The 21,252-nt window shown below is 43.4% G+C and overlaps 1 protein-coding gene across 5 annotated transcripts in view; it reads left to right on the plus strand.

The window, feature by feature from the left end:
• Positions 1–488: 488 nt before the first annotated feature.
• ZBTB38 (zinc finger and BTB domain containing 38) overlaps positions 489–21,252 on the plus strand; it is a 75,692-nt gene continuing 54,928 nt past the window's right edge. Inside the window, exons 1-4 of one of the 5 annotated variants that reach the window (XR_005019688.1) lie at positions 489–774; positions 1,985–2,059; positions 19,900–19,965; positions 20,551–20,911. The gene's annotated coding sequence lies outside the window, so the exon portion shown is untranslated. Of the gene's footprint in view, positions 775–1,984; positions 2,060–17,822; positions 17,866–17,907; positions 17,923–19,899; positions 19,966–20,550; positions 20,912–21,252 lie in introns of those variants that run through there. The other 4 variants (XM_036850312.1, XM_036850314.1, XM_036850315.1 and 1 more) reach the window with 4 other exon arrangements.

Genomic DNA, 21,252 nt, shown 5'->3' on the forward strand with positions numbered 1-21,252 from the left:
GCCCAGGGTGGGTGACAAGGGCACTTGCCACCTTTCCAGATCTCTTTGAGTACCACAGCAACTCCCTGGGTAAGGTGGCACCACAGGGAAGCGGGGGGATGCCGGAGGGTGAGGTGAGAAATCCCCAGAGAAATACCCTCCCCTGCTTCTTCTTCAGCAGAAAGTGGCCATGCCTCTACCATGCAGGAGGGCGATGTCCCCTGGGGAGGCCTTGCTGAATCTGCCTGGGACGGTTCCGGAAGTAGGAAGGGCGGCCGGGGGTGGGGAGGCGGCAGGAATGTTCTGGCCTGCTGCTCGTCCAGGCGAGTGTCCCGAGAGGAGGGCCTCTGGACATCAAAGATTCCTTTTGTCCCCTTCCGAGTGGCAGGGCAGACCGGCCACTGGCGATGACTCAGGCCTGGCCCTGACGTCACCCACGCCCGGCCACTGGCCTCCCTCTGCAGCCAGGAAACTGGCTGGGGAGTGGCACTCGCAGACTGCAGCAAATCTCAAAATAAGGAGGCGACTGCCTCTCTCCTCCTCCTCCTCTCCATCGCCCCACAGCACACCTTTCTTTCCTTTTCTGCTGCTGCTTTTTTTCTTTGAAGCCTCACGGAAGGTTTTACTTATAGATCAACTTTCAAAATGTAGGAAGTCAGAATGGGTGACATCATCAGAAAGATATGTGGAGCTGATCTCGACAAGAAGTGAAGAACCCAGAGCAAGAAGGCGGTTATAACTCCTGAGTCCAGGGAGTTGGCAGCGTCTGGGTTTCAGAGGAGCCAGCGCCTCCGAGTAAGTGAAGGCCACCCCCAGACCCCCTCACGCAGCGCCCTTCACTGTGGGGCGCCATCTTGTTCCCTGACACCTGTGCCTGGCAGGCCCCAGCCCGGAGGGAGGGAATGGGGGCTGCATCTGGGAGACCCTCCGAATACGGCACCAAAGGGATCTCTCTGATCTTTTTCTTCTCCACAGGACCAGACAAGAATGCGTTTCCTCTCGAAAAAAAAAAAAAAATATATATATATATATATATATATATATACACACACATATATATATATCTGTGTGTGTGTGTGTGTATCTGTGTATACACACACACACACACACACACACTAAGGCTGAATTCTGGGGAAAATGGCCCATGTCGTGCCTTCCACCCCGTCACTCCTCTTGTTTTGTTTCCTCTTCCTCCTTCTGCCCTAGTGCTCTGTTTTGGACAGCCAGAATGTTTGTTCAGTTCTGAACTATTTGCTTCCTGGATCTTATACCAAGTAATCAGACACAAAAATAAACCCTGTTCTAGGCAAATACGTGCCCTGGGCCGTCAAATGGTATTTTCGCACCTAACCTGTTAAAAGATGGCAGCTCTGGTAAGAAAACAACCACAACCAGCTGCCTTTACCCAGCGTGTTTCTGGTTGCCTGTGGCTGTTCTGGTGTGTACACCTCCACTGTCTCACTGCCCTGTTTACAGAGAGCTTATTTTCATTCCTACGTGTGCCATCACATCTGGGATGATATTAAACACAAAGACAGATTATAATGTATCTTTGGTGTCTGTTTTAATTTCACCTAAAGAAATCTTAAGTTTTTGCATAGCTTGTAATTTTACAAGCTCTGGAAGTTTCTACCCAAGAGAGTTAAATTCCCGAGAGAAAAGTTTTAACGTGTACATAAGAACTGCAGAGCACACAGACATAGAAATCATACCCAGTTCTCCTGGCTTCCAAAGACATCTCCTGAGTCATTATCTAGTCTTTGTACAGCTTACTTAGCAGAGAAGAATTGTTCTTTATAAATTCAGTTTTATAATGATGGGGTGGGAGGGTATTTTAAAATGTATCTTATGTTATGAATGCAATAGGGAAGCTCGTTGCTTACTGAAAAAGAGTGGCAGATTTCTTTATAAACTGAAAACACCCTTTGGAAATTAACCATGGCACACCAATATATCTGTTTTGTAGGTCTTACATTTTACTTTTTGTTTTATTTTCATATATCAGGTTGTCTTGAAGTGAGGCTCTGCTAAACCACTCTTCTTCTGGCTGTAAGAGCTGAATGCTGTGACCATTAATTTGGTGAGTGTCATTTGTCCCTAATGGCTGCTTAAATTTAGTTTACTAAATCTATTTTTTTTGCTTTGCAGTAAGGTTTAAGGAAAGGGGAGAAGGCACAGGGACTTCTGCACACAATGATAACAGCTGTATCAAAGAGGGTAATAGGAATAGTTAAGATAGGCTAATTGCTGTAATAGACCGAAAAATGTATAATGACTCAAACATAATAGAAGTTTATTTCTTGGTCTTGTAACAGTAGAGGTTAGTGGGGCAACTCTCTTTCATGCATTTATTCAGAGACATGGGTTGAGAGAGGCTCCACCTTCTGCAGTATGTGGTTTCCAAGGTCACCTGGGATTGTTTCCACTTCCCAGTGGAGGAGGAAAAACAGAGTGTGAAAAGGTGCACATGGAGACTTTCATGGCCCCTGCCTAGAAGTGGTGCACAACACTTCTACTAATACGCTATTGGCTAAAATGCCGGTCACATGACCACATCTGACTGCAAAGAGGTCTGGGAAATGTAGTCCCTGGGGTGGGGAGCAGCCACTTGCCAGTGACAGCTCAGGAGAGCTTCTGGAGAAAAGAGGTAGTCTTCTCTGGTACAGCATAATAAGGAACTTAGAGATGCTCAAGGATAGGACAGCAGAATGAAGCAGTGGGAGAAATAAACAGTGATCAGATATTTAGAATTCTCTAACAGACACTCTTAGGTAAAGAGTGGGCAAGGAGCAGTGGGTGAGATTTTTCAAGATGCCTCTGTCCATTCTGACCCTAAGCACTTACATGAGCGCCATCAGGCCACCACTGGCCAGTGAACCACGAAGGACATTCTTCCCCCTTCCCCCCGCCCCAAAAGGTCCTCTTGGTCTAGGACCATTCTGGCTCAGTTTCCTGGTCCTGGGTGTAGTCATGGTTGTTGGAATTGTCCAACAGAATTCTGTTCCACCAGTGGTCACTAGGAAAGCTCATAGTTTCTTTAACTCATGGTTCTGTCTGCTCTTGTGGGTGTTGGGAAGCTACCCTCCTCCAGATCTTGGCATACTTTTTAATAGTGGGAGGTAGTGGAGGGAATTCCTGACAAGATGGGATCTTCAAATCAAGTTATTAGAGAAACATGTAAAAGCAGACTAAAATGGCTCTGGCTGGGGAGATTAATGCTCCCCAAAGGATTTGATATACAATTCTAGCTTTTTCTTTTCAGCAAAAGTTGCAAAACATTTACTGAAATAATGAGTGGTAAGGTTATAAGCCCTGTCTGAAGAACCCTGAATTAATTTGATATTTTATGTAACCTTTTCATCATTGTTGGTCTTAGTGCAGTATCCCCCTCGCTGGTAAATATCAGAAACCATATGGTGGTACCTCTATGATGGTCCCAAGGCATCATAAAGACCTCCAATAAAAATGGACTATATGTGCTCACTTCAACAGCACACACACTATAAAAATGGACTCCAGTCCTTGCCTGAGCTGCCTGGTACCTACTTCTCTAGTTTTGTTGTCAATATCTGACTAGACAGTCCGTTTTCTGATTATATTTTACCCCTGGACTTGACATTTCTGGCACTCACACCCACACCCTGAAGAATATACATTGTCCATTGTGTGGGAAGGCCAGCTACTGGCTGGTTTAACACAGCTCTCAGGCTCTCTTGGAGCCTAACATCTGGCCTCATCTCCTCTTACTGCTGCCTCGCCTCTACCCAGCCCCCTCACATCTGGAGTGGGCTAAGGAGGAGTGGAATAGAAGAACAAGTTACTTATTGCAAAAGTGCTTCAACCTTTGAAAGTCCATTTTCTTGGTTTGGTGGGTCCCAGAAGTGTCTACTGGGCGGAGAGAGCTGGCTGGGCTAGTGGCTAGTGGAGTAAACTAAAGATAAGACCAGCTTGAATGGGAGAGTACAGTGCCTGTAACAAGGGAGCAGCCAGGAGGAGTAAGTTGAGAACAAGTACCAGGTTTCAAAAGCTGGAGCCAAGTGGGGACGATCTGTTGCTGCATGTACAAGCCTAAAGGAGTCTGCCAGGAAGGGCAGGGCCAAAGGCCATGGTCAAGGAGGAAAAGGAGTCAGGGTCCATTCACTGGGGAGACTCTTAGTCATAGCTTGTTAATTTCAACTGCCATGTGATAATGACTCCTCAAAGCACTAAGTATGCAGGAATTGGCAAATGAGTGTGTGTAGAAGGGGTTAGCTGGGGTCAACCTGCTGATTTTTAATGTCTAGCTGCCTAGCATGGCAGAGAGAGGAGTGCGGCCGCCAAATCAAAATTTCATTGCCACCAGCACGAACCCTCCACAGGGAATTGGTACAGCACACTGGGTGACACCACGGACCCACCAGCAAGGCAGCGGTAACAAATACACACTTTGTAAATATTTTGATCTTTGACATTTTCAAAAAAGCATCCAAGTAGACATTACGGGGAAAGTTAGACTTTCTTGAGCTTCCTTAACTTATAATTTTATATTTTATTTTACCTCTAAATTTTTTTTGTTGAAGTATTATTAATTTACAGTGTTGGATTTGTTTCTGGTGTATAGAAAAGTGATTCAGTTTTATATACATAAATTTTTTTTTTTCCGTTCTTAATTCCATATGAGGGATAGAATTCAAATCTGGGGACTCATAGTCTTTTCAGAGCTTAGGTCATCCCTGTTGATTTGTGATACGCAGATGTGGTCTGGGCACAACTGGCTGACGTAGGCAGTGCCTGGACCAGTTTGTTATTTTTAACCCCAGAGGTTTTATACTTTTCATGGCACAGAAGTACAAGCTCCCCTCTTGCTCTGGGTCAGCATTATGAATGTCCTGTTACTCCCTTTGGAGGATTTTGCAATCAGGCCACGTCACAGACACCAAAGCTAAGAATTCACGGTAATGGGGCTTCGTAATTTCTCATGCTGAAATCCCCTGACTTCTTGTCAAGAACGCAGTTGGAAAACACCACACTGAAGGCTTCAGGGTTTTGTTTTTAACTCAAGCCTCTGGTTTTCATCAGAACTTTATAGCTTCCTCCTGCTTCCGAAATGGTATTTTTAAAAAATGTAAAACTGAGATTCTGTCAGAATAAGTAAGGTAATATATGTGAAATGGTTTGGGCAACTTAGGAAAATGTGTGGCAGCTCAAGTTGTTGATGAAAACAAGTACCATAGTTATGGTCAGCATTGGCGTTTGGCTTTTGATATTGCTATTAATACTGTAAGTATCATATTTATTTATTTTTTGGTCTCTCTAAATTGACTTTCATCTGGAATCCTTAGCACCACTTCCTTTATATATATACATACATATATATATATATAAATTATTTATTTATGTTTGGCTGCGTTGGGTCTTCGTTGCTGAGCGGGGGCTACTCTTCATTGCGGTGCGTGGGCTTCTCATTGCGGTGGCTTCTCTTGTTGCGGAGCACGGGCTCTAGGCGCGCGGGATTCAGTAGTTGTGGCACGCGGGCTCAGCAACTGTGGCTCACAGGCTCTAGAGCTCAGGCTCAGTAACTGTGGCGCACGGGCTTAGTTGCTCCGTGGCATGTGGGATCTTCCCGGACCAGGGACCAAACCCATGTCCCTGCACTGGCAGGCAGATTCGGATTCTTAACCACTGCGCCACCTGGGAAGTCCCCGCACCACTTCCTAACTAGCCAAAGCACGTGGTGTAAAAATTTCAAGGACATTTGAAAAGCTTTGACTCTAGGCCAGGGGCCTAACCACGAAGCTTCTAATCTTATTCAGAGACATTTGACCTGGGACTCACTAAGATCCATGAGGGAGGGTATTTGAGCCATCTCTCTGCCAAAAAAAGATGCTTCCTGGCATTCGATGGGGCTCCCAGTGCACCGGCCAGAGGAGAGTTTGAAAGCACTCCACAGAAGCACTGGCCCTGGGTGGCGTCTCCCAAGCCGGAATAGAGCCCATCATCTGTCCAGAAGCCCGTAAGCAGAGTGCAGTCTCTCTGCTTGGTGTTCTGGGTAGGGGCCGGGGGGATTACACACAGAGGCAACAAGCATGAGATCAACCCAAGAGCAGTAAAGATGTTGTGGAAACTGTGAATTCCCTTCCACATTCCAGTTCCTATAGTCTGTTATCTTCAAATGCAGCAGGAAAGTAGTATCTAGTGAAAAGGACTTTCTCATTGACCCAAATTCCTTGGCATCGACTATATCAAGGTACTTTGCAAAAGAGAATGTAGTTTAAAATTCACCCCAGTACCGGACTCAGTCTGTCTTCCAAGTCCTCTTGCAGCAGCGAGGCCATGGCTGGTCTGGGCTCCTAAGAGGCCACTCTTCCTTCTCTTTTCACTCTACATGAGGCAAATTCCTTTTCTTTACTTTTAAAAAATTTGTAAAAAGAACCATAACTAGTCACTATACAAAATCTAAATCTGGAAAATACAGAAAAATATCAAGAAGAAACCAACAATCTCTAGTAATCCAACAACCAAGCAACAATTCAATATTAACATGTCAATGTATTTCTTTTCAATTTTTCATATATATTCTTTTTTTCTTTTAAACATTACTGAAATGGTATTTTATATGCTTTTTTTCACCCCACTTAACGTTATGTTGTAAACATTTTTTCAAGTCACTAAATGATTTTGAAAATTTGATTTTTAATGGCTGTGTTTCCATTGCATGGATATATCTTAATTTATCCATTCTTTTTTTATGTACATTTTTATTGCCTCTAGTGTTCCGCTATTATAAACACAAAAACATTCTTGTAGATAAATCTTGGTGGACACCTTAGGCAAAATTCCTAGAATTGAATCAGTAGGTCAAACGACCTATTTTTAAAGTTCCTAATGCACATTGATAAATTAGCCTCTAAAAAATTACCAATGTCTATTTCAAAACCTAAGTCCCCTTCAGTTTCTCGTGTTAAAATGCATGCTCCTAGCCCCCAGTGGCATCAAAAGCTCTGAGGAGGGGGCCTAGGAATATGCATTTTAATATACCCTCCCAATCCTTATGCACATTAAGGCCTGAGAACTATCGTTAATGCTGCATTCAATTCAATAAACATTCATTTTCAGCAACACTTATTAGACAGAAAATAGTTAACCCTAAGCTAATATATCTAAACCAGAATTTAACTTAAAGGCTCTTTTTGGCTTCTGAATTTTAATTTTAATTTCTCCTTAATCGTGGTTTGGTATAGTTGAAAGATTATCAGCTAGGGAGTTAGGAAACCTTATCGTAAATATGAGGTAACTGAGCCCCAGAATGCTTAGTTTACTCACTTATGGTTGTTACCCAAAGATTTAGTGGCAAAGGTAGAACTAGAACTTGAATAAACAAAGGGCCCGGATCCACCCAACCTCTGGGTAGTGTTACCAAGTCCAAGCTCAGTAGTAGTAGCAGTAGCTCGCCACACGACAGGTCAGTAAATCGAGAGAGGAGGTGTTGGGGCAAAGGGATGGTGACTTTATTCAGAAAGCCAGCAGACTGAGAAGATGGTGGACTAGGGTCCCAAACAACCAGCCTACCAGAGTTAGAATTCAGGCATCTTTTATACTAAAAGGGGAGGAGGTGTGGCTAGTCGTTGCAAACTTCTTGGTGTCGGAATCCTTTGGTCCTGCAGCTGTCCAAGTAGGTCTGGTCACAATGTTCCTATAAACCTCCAACAAGACAAATGTTATTCTCTCTTCTGCAACTTTTTATCTCTATGTGAATGGAGAAGTGTTATACCTTTAAAGGTCAGAGCCTTGAGAATGGGCTATCACTTATATTTCAGGCTATGGGCAACACTGTTTTACAGAACGTGCAGAGGCAGCATGACTAAGCACAGGCCACAGAGCACAAAGGTTAGAGCTAAAGGAATAGATCCACTATGGAGTCAGGTTTGTTCTTCTCTGTTACAGCAGTAGAGACAAGGCGCCGAGAGAAGACTGACCCCTGAAGTGAGCGCTTGCTTCCACCAGGGAATTTTTATCTGCCTTCTGATAGGCAGGGCATACCTCAGGACATGTGTGGGCGGCCCAGACCCTGCAAGGGTCACCTCATGAGACCACTCTGGGCCCTGAACCCCGAGGTGGTAACACTTAGACCAAGGAGGACACAGGATAGCCACACGGATCCAGACCATGAGGGCTGAGTATGAGGTTGGGTCCAGAATCAGAAGCCAAGAGAACAGTGCAGGGGCAGGCAAGGGCAAGACTCATACTGTGGCAAAAGTTAGGTCGCAGCAGCGTGAGTTGAAAAGACCAAGCCAGAGCCGGGGGGAGCTGCCGTGCATTCAGCCTGGAGGATGGAGTCTCATTACCCAACCTCACGGTCAGGCAAGGTACTGCCCCAGTCTGCGCCTGCCTCATTATATCCGAAAGGTGCTGTGGGCTGGGCTGCCTTCTGACAGCAGATAAGTAGGAGCACCTGGCCGAACGAGGACAATGGGCCAGAGAAGAGGTACCCAAGAATGGAAACTTGGAAAATCCTCTGTTACACCAGAGAACGTAGTGAACAAACAACAACCAAATTTGAAAATTCTCACCACCTTCTAAGAGGAAGTGTAACTATCCATCTTATCTGTATAACTCTGCTCAAAGCCATCAGACCATACCCACTGGTCACCTGATAGTATCTGGCTGCCCTTCCACTCATTTTATCAATACTACCTCAACTTCTGGAGGGTCACTATCGTATCATTTGACTTTTGGCTTCAGCCTCCACAGACTGCTCAGCCCCCAACAGTCCCCAGTTCACGGTCAGGTTCTATATATCACCATTTAGGTTCCTCCATGCCCAAGTTCACGTCCATGTCCTGTGAATGCACCAGGTAAAGCACAAGAGCCAAAAGTCAAAGGAGCGCCTTCGTTCACTGCACCCATCCTACACACAGAAGCATGAAGGAATTTGCCTAGGATCACAGAGCTTCCCTGCTTCTGTGCACGATCTCCATTATCTCTTGGCTGTCCCCATGCAGGATCACTGCCCTCCTGATTCTTGGCCTCCTGGTCCAAACCTGTGGAGTCAGGGTCATGATGGGTATGGATTCTGGGAAGGTCCACAGCCTCCCTTGAATCAGGGGTACAGCAGATGGAAGGTGACTTTCCAGACATGGCTGGGCCAACTCGAGTCATCGCTATGAGGCTGGCCCTTTACAAAGCCCATTTCCCTGGTGTCCTGAGCAACTTCCTTGGCTGAGACACCTTCTGCTATGCACATGGAATTCTAATTGCTGGCAGGACCTGGATCCCTAGGCTAGGAAGGTCCATGGGGTGGTGACAGCAGTGCCTCCAGATCTCACTCCCAGGAGGTGGAAGTCAGAGTTCCGTGACATCCAGACAAAGTGTCCGCATGCTGCTGGAGAGTCTTGAGTGGTCAACAGAGTAGGAGGTCCAAGGGCAAGAACTGTTCAGTGTGGCCTGTGACATCTGACAAGTGCCACTGGTGGTCCCATCCTTACCTGTCTGTGCTGACTCCATGTCCGCCCCACCACCACCCTGCCGGAACAGACACACATCCTGCTAATAAGTTACCAACTTTAGGAATAAAAAGCACTTATACAGTCTCTGGCCAAAGCTGCAGGAGGACGCCAGCCCAGGCAAAGTCCGTCACTGCCCCTTGACTGTCATATCATGGCCTTCTTATTACCCCATGGGAGCAAGTATCGCTGGTATCAAGTCTGCCTGCTGGGCCAAGAGGTACTGCCTCAAAGAAGCCCAGCATTCCCAGATGGCAATGTCCCACTACTGCCGTCAAGAGGAACCAGAAAAACCTGAAACCTCACCCCGTATCAAGAGCCCCATTTTCCATCATCGAAATGCCAGACAGCCCACATTGCTGTGTGGACAAGTATTAGGAAAGCTGGAACAGTGAAAGAGATCTGAAGCCATGCCATTCAAGCCCTGAAGGCCCCACACTTGACTGCCATCTTGACTGGGGACCATCAAAAGGAGCCCCTATGCATCTATCAGGATGGCTAAAATAAAAAATACTGATGTTACCAAATGCTGGCGAGAATGTAGAGAAACCAGATTGCTCATACACTGCTGGTGGGAGTATAAATGGTTCAGCCACTCTGGAAAACAGTTTGATAGTTTTTAATAAAGTTAAACATACACTTACCGTACATTCCCACTCCTGGGTATTTACAGGCGAGAAATGAAAACTTAGGTTCACACAAAAACCTGTACATGAATATTCATAGCAGTTTTATTTGTTATAGCTTAAAACTGGACACCTACCACGTGTCCTTCAGTGGATAACAAACTGTGGTACCTCCATACCATGGATTACTATTCAGCAGTAAAAAGGCACATCTTCCCATCCAACATGAACGGATCATAAGGGCATTCTGCTGGGTGAAAGAAAGCCAGTTCCAAAGGGTTACAGACTGCATGATTGCACTTATGTAACATTCTTAAAGGGACAAAATTACAGTGTTGGAGAACAGATCAGTGCCAGGGGTTAGGGTTGGTGGAAGGTGGGACTATGGTGGGGTAGCACAGGAGTTTCTCTGTGGTGATGGAATAGTTTTGTATCCTGATTGTGTTGATGGTTTCTCCAATCTCCACATGTGACAAAATTTCATAGAGCTCTAGACACACAGACACACACACACACACACACACAGAATGCATGTAAAAACTGGTGAAATCTGAAGTAGTAGTCTGTACCTGAGTTACCTGTGTCGTACCAATATTACTTTCTGGGTTTAGAGAATGTACTACAGTAGTATCAGATAATGCCATTCTGGGAAGACAGATGACATCATACAGTTACTGTACTATTTTTGCAACTTCTTGTGAATCTTAAACTCTTTCCCCAAAAATTATTAAAAGCAACTTTTTAAAAGTTTTATTTTAGGTTTAAAAAAAGGAGGAGGTTGTTCCTCACCCCAAGGAAGGGGGATTCAGCCACTCCACTGGTTTCTCTTTTATGAGCAACTCCTATTGTTTATTTTGCCGCTTTCTAATTTATGGTTAGGCGTCTACAGCGGCATCCTGGTGGCTTTGGCCTCACCCTCTGCTTCTCAGAGTCAATCAGAGTCAGCCCATCTCAGACCCAATCAAAGCTCGTCTTCCAGCACTGAGTGTGAATGTTCTCCCCTCCTCCACCCTGAGACTGTAACTTCAAAGACTCAGATCTAAGAAATGGTCTCACGGTGAAAAATCGAGGACAAATCATCCTTCTCACCCCTGCACGGTCATTTCTTTTCTGGAATGGCTCTATGTCTTCCCTGTTCTTCATACAGATTATTCTCTTCACCTTCACCAAATGGCCCCCTCCTCTAATGGAAGGAGATTAACCCTTCTCTGCCCCCTCTCAATCTCATTCCGCTGAGGGCTTTCTCTCACCAGCTCTGCTCTCTCCGGGCCTCGTGCCCGCAGCTGAACGCTCCAGTGTGAGATGACTGCCTTCCCTTTGAAGCATTTATGCCTCTGTCAAACACTTTTTTGCCAGACTTGGCCCTGGGAAGACAGTTTTGAAATTAAACTTATCGTGAGCCCCCTGGGTTTGCAGTATGGAATCGCACAAGGCCCTGGGCATTTAGGTCGAGGGGTACCTGCTGTGCTCACTACCTTCAGGGCCTCATCTTAGTGAAACTCTAGCATTATTTATTCCCTTGTTTTGTGGTGGGGTCCCCAGCACCACCTAAGATTGAGGCTGTGCACATGAGACTGATGTCTATGTGACATCCTGTCCGGATATGACAAGACACACACACACAAGCCACTGTCCCCCAGGACTGGCCTCAGGCCCTAATTTCCTGCCATGCCTTATTCATCAGGGGCAGCCATCTCAAGAGACCATGGTGAGAGGGACATAGGTGTACGTGTCTTAGGCCTGGTTGTGAGCTGTAATCAGGTTGCTGGGCCAGAAAGGGGACTATTCGAATTGTTGCTCTTCAGTGGGCGTTGGTGAATCTCCTAGTTTTGCACCTTCTGGTTTCAAAACCATACTGAACAACAGAAAATGAAACCTGCAACTTATTTTTAGCTGCTTATGCTAACTCATGAGATTTTTCTTTGCAAACCAAATAGGACAAAAGCCTACTTCAGCTGGCTGAACTTAATCTGAATGACTTAATATAGCAATCAAGCCTATCACCTCTGATACTTCTCAAATAACACTTGGTCCCAGGTGATATTTTGCCTAATATTTACTATTTTGCTAAAAATTATATTTAGTTGAGCTTTAAAAAAATTAAGTATTCTATAACATTTTCTTCTGAGAGGAACTGGGAAAGAAGTTATAAACCCTCTATACTGGAATCTATTCATTAATTCACTTATTCTATAACCATTTGTCAGGCACCTATTTAGGTGAAAAGTGGATTTTTTAAAAAAAATTGAGCCAGTGTGTTGAATTACAAAGAGCAGAATACTAGTAATTAAGGAATACGGCTTTTATCCTGGTTGCTGAGGTCTTCAGATATCACAATCTCTTTGAATCTGATTTTCTCCTCCCTCAGAGAAAGGGTTCAGGGGCTTCCCTGATGGCGCAGTGGTTAAGAATCCGCCTACCAATGCAGGGGACACGGGTTCGAGCCCTGGTCCGGGAAGAAGATCCCACATGCCGCGGAGCAACTAAGCCCGTGCGCCACAACTAATGAGCCTGTGCTCTAGAGCATGCAAGCCACAACTACAGAAGCCCACGCACCTAGAGCCCGTGCTCTGCAACGAGAAGCCATTGCAATGAGAAGCCCGCGCACCGCGACGAAGAGTAGCCCCCGCTCACCGCTACTAGAGGAAGCCTGCGCGCAGCAGTGAAGACCCAACGCAGCCAAAAATAAATAAATAAATAAATGAAATTTATTTTAAAAAAGAAAAAGAAAGAAGGGGTTCAGATGACATCATCTGAAGTGCCTTGCCCATCCTATAATTCTGTGAGATGCGCTATGCCATTGAGAGCCCGAGGAAACGTTGAGGCACATTTTGGAGGCAGTGGTGTGGTCGTCAAGCCACCCTTATTTCTGTGTCCCCTTTCCCTGTTATAGGAGGGACAGATGTAAACAAAGCCTGTGGTCTGCTTGCCAGACAACTTGTCCCCCCACCCCCCTGACTTGGTAAACAAGTGATTAAGAACTTGAAAGACTTCCATAGGTATTTTTAGTCCCCAGATCCGTTCCTTAACTCATGGAACAAGTTCTCTAATTTTAGGAAGTGGTTTCAAAGGACAAAGCTGAAGATTCCACTGGTGGTGGTGGGAGCTGAGAAAGGACCCCTAATTTGGTGTTGGTTAATCAAGATCCTACCCATATAAGCCCCTCCATTGCACCTGGCAATGCTCTAGGTGCTGTGGGAGATACAGAGATCTCACAGGATGCCAGCCAGAGACGTGAGTAAAGGCAGGTAATTCAACACAACAAAAACATATTGTGCTTTTCTCTTTAGTCCAACGGAAGTGAAGATTCACTGAGGTTTGTTAGGCTGCTCTGGTGAGAAGAGGTTCATGGTTGTGACCTTTCCGAACCACAAATTCATTCATCTGAGAGAAGAGAAAGCAAATGAATTTGTTCCCAGGTTGTCTTGGAATATTTGCTGCCCAGGATGAAGAAAGGTATGAGGAGAGGATTATGTTCTCACGTGGGGTAGATTTTACCCATCTGTAAGAATTCTTCCTTCTCCACTTTCATTTACGTCACCACCTTCCCTCTTCAACCTAGTTGCCTGCTAATCTCTCTAGAATCTGAAGAAACTCAGCCTTCTTGCTGAATGTCTTTTGCCAATTCAGGATCTAGAAGACCCTGCTGTTTCATTTGCTCTCCATCTGGGGAGTGGCAAACAGTGACGGCTGCGAATGAACGTGTGACTAGAGATGCAGGAATGCTCTTGATCTCCATGGGCACGCAAGGTCTTTATTAGTGCCACATTTCCAATGCACTGCAAAATGAAAGCAGGGACTATTCTGCTGCTAAAGCTGAGGTAGTGACATCGAAAATGGTGGTGAGCCATGCTGAGGATATTCCCACGGGACAGTCTGAGCTGAACTAGCTTGGGGTGGGATGTTGTCCACCACAGTCTCCCTGGCAACCTTAAGTCACATACCACTTTTTCTCGGTTGAAAACCACATGGTTCACATTTCCCTTCTCCCTCCAACTCTTTCCTCGAGGGTAACCTCAGTTTGGTCCCCAAGGCTTGCTGCCTGGTCCTTGCCATCAAGTGTGTACTCCTTGCCCTCATCTTACACAAGTGCTGATGGATGGAAGGGAGAAACCTCATGTCTAAGAATTGGAGCAGGCTTCCTGGAGCTCAAACTCCTCACGCATGTCCATTCACCCGACCCTTTGTTCTACTGCCTCAGGACCACTGAGAGAGATAATCCTCCTCTCATATTCCGAGCAGGGTGGAGCTGATGGAGTTGATTTGAAAGCCCCCTTTACAAGCCATCTGGCTGGCATCTAACATTACTGCCAATGAGTGAGACAGTCATCTGGTCACCTAGCCAGGAGGCAGGAGACTTGGAGTCCAGCTCTTGGCCTAACCAACCTAGGAAGCAAGCAAGCGGGGCTGGATTTTTTAGAATCACAAACCTTCAGAGCTGGAAGGGATCTTAAATGGGGGCAGAATGTACAGATGTTCACATAGAGAGGCAATCATTAAAATGATTCATTTGAAACACTAAGCTTGGAAAATCTCTTACTCAAAAGTTAGGCTTTTCAAAAGTCCATTTTTAAAATATGTTGGGGAAGGAACTCATCATACGGACTTAAGTTGTCTGTTCAGGACAGAAATCTATCTGTGAGTAGAAACCAGGTCAGTCTTTTTTTTTTTTTTTAATTTATTTTTTTAACATCTTTATTGGAGTATAATTGCTTTACAATGGTGTGTTAGTTTCTGCTGTATAACAAAGTGAATCAGCTATATGTATACATATATCCCCATATCCCCTCCCTCTTGCGTCTCCCTCCCACCCTCCCTATCCCACCCCTCTAGGTGGTCACAAAGCACTGAGCTGATCTCCCTGTGCTATGCGGCTGCTTCCCACTAGCTATCGATTTTACATTTGGTAGTGTATATATGTCCATGCCACTCTCTCACCTTGTCCCAGCTTACCCTTCCCCCTTCCCATGTCCTCAAGTCCATTCTGTAGTAGGTCTGTGTCTTTATCCCCGTCCTGCCCCCAGTTTCTTCATGACCAGTTTTTATTTTTAGATTCCATATATATATGTTAGCATATGGTACTTGGAACCAGGTCAGTCTTGATTGTTATACTGAGTTTTCTTTGATTATTTATTTATTTATTTATTTATTTATTTATTGGCCACACGGCGTGCAGGATCTTAGTTCCCTGACCAGGTATCAAACCCGTGCTCCCTGAAATAGTAGCTCAGAGTCTTAACCACTGGACCACCAGGGAAATCCCTCTTTGATAATTTAGATTAGAATAATCTAACAACTGGATAACAAGTTTATTCACAAATGCAGGCTTGTAGAAGAATTTTAATACAGCAAATGGGTAAACTCACTTACTAAGTGTGTGATCTTGGGCATAGTCTCAGTTTCCTCATCTGTACCATGAAAAGACTGGACTTCATTAGGTGAAGTAGTTTGCTCAAATGGATATGTAAGCTTTTCCACTTATCTCACCTGATAAAACATTTCCAAATTATGACAAATCTCTGACCAAAACTGTTATCCTGCTTTCTATCCTTAACTTTCCAACATGGTCTAGTTAATTCCTCTTCTCTTATTCTTTTCCACCTGCTGGTCCAAACTGTCTCCAGTTGGTACCCACAATTCCCAGGGCTTGGAGAGTTGAGGCTGGTTCATCTAAACAGGGGTAGTCCTGGCTCCAGGGAGCAGGGCTCCCCTCTACCAGGAGTCTGCACAATCAGAAGATTCCTATTGATACATCAGGACAGAATGTGGATGGAGGAGGTTTTATCCTTTTAGGATTGGTGGAAAGACCCAGACTTTGGAATCAATTGGACCGGGTTTGAATCCTAGCTCTGCTATGTGTGACTGGTAATCTCAATTAGTTCCTCACTTAAAGTTGATGATAACTAATACCCACCTTGCAGGATTATTGGGTTAGAATTAAATAATATAATATAGCTAAAATATTGAGTACATAGTAGGTTTTCAATAAATGGTAGCTACTATAGACTTAGCTCTGATCAAAGTAGAAAGCAGAAGTCCCTGCCCAGATATCTAGGCAAAATGTAGATGTTCAAAGTAGCATTAGACTTTCCTAAAAATTTAGGCTAAAATATCATCCAAAGGCATTTTTAGTCATTGATAAATTAAGTCACCATGTTGTTTCCATGAATATCCCACAAACAAATGTAATAACCAACCTCATAAAAATGTTTAAACTTTTTAAATTCTAAGAACTTAAACAAAAATGTTACATCTGGTAAACATTTTATTTTTAAAAATTGAGATTAGGAAAAAAAAATCAAGATTAGAATAGCCGAACCTGATAACAAATTTTACCCACAAAGGTTGAATATCTATATTAGGTATAAACGGAAACCAGCTGTAGTTTTTAATGCAGTGAATGGAGCAAAGAAATGTGCAAACCAATCCAAATGTTTATAAACCAAGGATTCCTTGGGGACTCAGTGCCCTGACTTTATGTTTTTTTTAAACAGAGAGTCAAGCTTTGTTCATACTTGAATTATGTACTTTGCATAAGTCATGCAATTTAACTTTAACCCACAGGACTGAAAATAAAATGAGCTCAGATTGCAGAAGGAGACTGTAAGCAAGTAAGGGCATTAATCAAAGTGAAAGAGGCAGCCCTTACTGCTAGCTCTGTCCTTCTCCAGCCTGCTCCTGCCGGATTATTTTGGGTTCCTTGTGCTTGACTCATCAAAGTGGCAAAAACAGGTTAAAATTTTCATCACGGAAAAAGGATTTGTCTGTTAAATGAACGTTTGTGCCTATGCCCTGAGGAGGTTGATGAGCACACAATTTTTAAAAATCATAAATGAGTGCATACCCTTGCCACTTGTAATCACGACAAAACTTAAGTAATTTGGGCATGAGCATGGTTTTTTTTTTTTAAGTGCAAAACAGGATTTACTAGTCGAGAATGTCTGTCTAAACAAGCTCATGCATCTAAATGCTTTCAACTACAGCTCAAATTTGTTTAATACAAGCAGGTTCGGTCAACGAGCCACATTTGCTCGTTGAATATTTTGGAACATCACAAAATAAAGCGATACGTGGCTTTTAGGCTCGATTTGACAGACGGTAGACAGAGAACCCCACTGGGAGGTTTGGAAACCACTTGCCCTGGCATCCGACTTACAAGCACCAGTAAGGGACCTGACCGCATTCGCCACCCTGCCCCTGTAAAGCGGACATAACACTATTCACTCATCTTGTGGGAGCCTGATCTGGATTACTGTCCTTGTCACTGTCATTTATTATCTCAGGCAGAGGAGGCAGCGACTTCATTCTATGTGGTCAGAGTAGATTCCATATCGTGTATCTTTAGCTTGCATGATAATAATTTGTATTTTAATGTGAATGTCTAGCTTTCAGGTGTTATTAATGAGGACTATCTGGACAGACACCAAGGGCATCAAATGTCTAAGTGTTCACTTCAACCTCCTCCAACCCCACTTTAAGGACCCCGCTTTATAGACGACCATATATTAAATTGGTACCTTGCAACTGAGCGTTATAAGCTCACTAATTCTCAACCTCCATGGTAAAGGAGGAATTAGCCTAGGGATACTCCATCCTAATTTTCTGTCGCTGTCAATGCTAACCAGAGCTCATAGAGCAATGATGGTGGGGGCGGGGAAGATGGGTCCACCATCGGGGTTAGACCAGGAGCTACTGTTTCCGTTAAAGCCACGTTTATTTCTGGAATAGTTGTGGGAGAGAGATGTGCTCCAAAGCGAAGAGGACTCGGAGTGGTTCAGGTATGACCGACCATCTGGACAACCCAGCTCAGAGACTCTAAAGTGTACGGGATAGAGGTGGGCTGGATACTTTCCATACATTGAGCTAAAAAATCACTTGGGTTCGGTGGAAGGAGACAGAATGAGAGCTAGAAACAAAAGATCCGGCTGTGAAACCTAGTACCTAAGTTCAGATGTTCAAATACATTTTCTCCTTTAAAAAAATTCTGGGCAACTTAAATGTTTTGCTAACCTGATTATTTGCAGCCAGTTCTTATAGAAGAAAGAGGCAACCCCAGAAAAGATTAATTCATTTTTGCACGTGTTAAAATTAATTAACATTAGCATATTTAGTGATGCAATAGGCAATTAAAGACTTTTGGAGAAATAAGAAGAAGAAAAACGTACGTATTATATATTCAAAATCAGTCTCATAACATTTTCTAAAAATGTTGGCTTATGTCCAGGATCTAAGGCTGGGGGTGGGTATGGTTTCTTTGTAGCTGAAGAAAGAGTAGAAAAGAATCTGTTCCATTTCCTTAAAAATAAAAGACTTCATGTTTTATACAGCATGGTAAATGAAATGCTTTTCTGATTTTTACCTGCCAGCAGGATCTGGAGGAAATTTTCCTAGCAAGCTATGCTGTTTTCCTCTCTTTGGGAACATGGTGACACTGGTTTTGTAGCAAAACAGTCTTTGCTTATTAGGCATTTCTTCAAAATCCTGAATAAGCAGCTCTTTCCACATTTTTTGTTCCACATGTTAAACATTTCATTGCAATTTGAGCTTTGTCTGTGTGTGTGTGTGCGCGCGCGCGCGCGCGCGTGTGTGTGTGTGTGTGTGTGTGTGTTGATAGGAAAGATTGAAAGGGGATGTATAAGAATTCTTGAAGGTTTTTTGTTTAAAAAATTAATTCCTACGATTATGTATTGGAGTCTCTACAGAAGGTGATTCCAATTTATTACATACAGCCAAAGTAAAGCCCATCAATCTTGAGCAGCGGCAGCAGGGAGGGGATATTGAAGAAGACATGAAATTCAGTGTTTGAGTAGATGAGATTTAATTTTCGGAAAACATTTCACTCATAAAACAGATAGCACCCCAGTGTCAGCCCTGACCTCCATGATGTCAATGTCATCGTGGGAGCGTAGCTAAGCCTCAAAGTAAAACAAAGAAACATTGCATGTCAGCTCAACACCATTTCTTCCCTTACAGTATGTACAATATATATACACAAAGCCATTTGGTATTTCTGTTAATGGCTTGTTACTTTACGTTCTAGCTTTTGGAGGGGGAGGAAGGAGAAAATCATTCTGCATTTCCTAGGTTCTGAGCAAGTACAGTATGCTGTTGCGAGACTTAACATTATTTAGGTCAGTGTCCTAAGGACAGCTTTTATTTTATCGTTCGTGATGGTCAGCTATACATCGAAAGGAACTCAGCATCAGTTTATTTTTCTGTAAGTGCTTTTATTCTGCTTTTAAGTTTAAGCAAATTCATTCACATTTTAATACCATTCCGACTGGGGAGGTGTCTGCTGTTCTGTACTGCAGATACATTTAGCAGAATACATTTACACGGCTTGTGGTTAGAGGTTATAGCACGGATACAGACAGCTGATCATGCATTCTTCTACAAGCCTGCCGGCACCATTTAGGATTCTGAAAAATAATCTAGAAATGCTACACCCTTTATAATATTATTCTTTACTTTGCAGTAGCTTAAAAGGTTTGTGTTTGTCATTGTTGCTAGCCATTCTATGAAATTAACAGTCTATAAAATGCATCCCGAACCAGATACATACTGTATTGAAAGCTTTCTTCAAGAAGAAGATATGACAGTATTCATTCCAGCTTATTTTCTTCCTTAGCAAAAGGATTGTTTGATTCTCAGAAGCAGAAGGGCACATTCATTGTGCAGCAGCTCTGCTGAACTGTATGAAATGCCTTCTACTGTCTGGTTGCAGAATTTGGAGTTTGCTAAACAGTGTTTAGTGATTGGGCTCATCTTGCATCACCAGTTGATGACATTTTTCTTTGTTCCCTCCTACCCAGTTGAACCAAGACTCTGAGGCTGATATGCAATGTCACTTACAACATTAATCAGACACTGCATTTAAGGTGAGCTGTCCCTTGCCTCCTCCTTCCCCAGTGCTCGTGTGCTGCCTGCAGTGCGTATCTTGCTTCTGCGAGCCTAAGATGGCAGGCAGGATTAGCCGTGCTTGTGCTGTGTGTGCATGCTGTGTATAGAATTCATTACACGTTGCCTAGTATTTCAGATGTGAGTATGTAAATGCTCGGGATGCCATATCATCTGGTAGCGAAGACTTGTTTTTGCCTCATTACAGCCTTAGCTATTTCAGCATCACCTTTCAGCTCCGATTCATTTGCTTCTGGATGTTTGCTTTTCATCACATTCAAAATAGAATTTTACCTTTTTTTTTCTAACAAAGCCAAAAAAAAAAAAAAAACCCTAAAAACAAAAACAACAACAAAACTCTGCTACCAGATGGTGTCTCCCCTTTCTTCTTGCATTTGCTGTCTTTTAAATAATGTATGTTGTATTGTTAATTAATGTGAATATCAAATTAAACACTTGAAACTTACATGTTTATTATGCGGGTAGGAGGCAAGGTGGAATCTATTTTTAACTCTTATGCACTCCATGGTGTACAAACAACTTGGTTCTCAAATTTGTATTTTCAGTGCTGGTATCAGTGGTTTGATTTTCAGCAGATGTGACAGTGGCCTTTGCAGTGGTCAGCTCCAGGCTTTGAACTCTCAGAGGAGGAAGGGAAAAAAATTCAACACGCTACTTCCTTGGTTGCAGCCTCAGAGAAACCTTGGATGAGAAACTTCTTTTTTCAAACCTGTTTTCCTGTTGATAAATTCAGTTCTCGTGATCACAGTACATTCAAGCTGTTCTGCGTATGGTTTTGTGTGTGTGTGACAATTGCATCTAAAACTTGAGAGCAAGAAGACGGAGAAATCAGTTGGTCTCCATCGCTTTACATAAAAATGGCTGAATGTCTTGTGATGCTAGCACTGCATTAAGTGATACATACAGGTAGGTTGAAATTTGCATGTTTTATAGATTTTTTTTGAGCCATGTAGCAAGAACATTAAATAGATTAAAATATGACTTTTAAAACAAATTAAATAAGACAGTTGTAATTGGGAGGGGAGGGTATTCAGTTGGATGGCCTTTACTATTCAGATACTATACAAATATATAGCTTTTATGAACTTATAAAATGATTCTGCTATAAAAGTGAGGTGATTCCTCCTAAAAAATCATATATATGATAGGTGTGGCGCCATTAGACCACAAAAGAATTTTTTGAAAAGTCTGTGGATTCAGCTCCATTTTAGCTTGAAACTAAAAATAAATGGGTTTCTGGAGATAAT

The sequence above is a fragment of the Balaenoptera musculus genome, chromosome 4 (genome assembly GCF_009873245.2).
Source record: "Balaenoptera musculus isolate JJ_BM4_2016_0621 chromosome 4, mBalMus1.pri.v3, whole genome shotgun sequence".
NCBI lineage: Eukaryota > Metazoa > Chordata > Mammalia > Artiodactyla > Balaenopteridae > Balaenoptera > Balaenoptera musculus.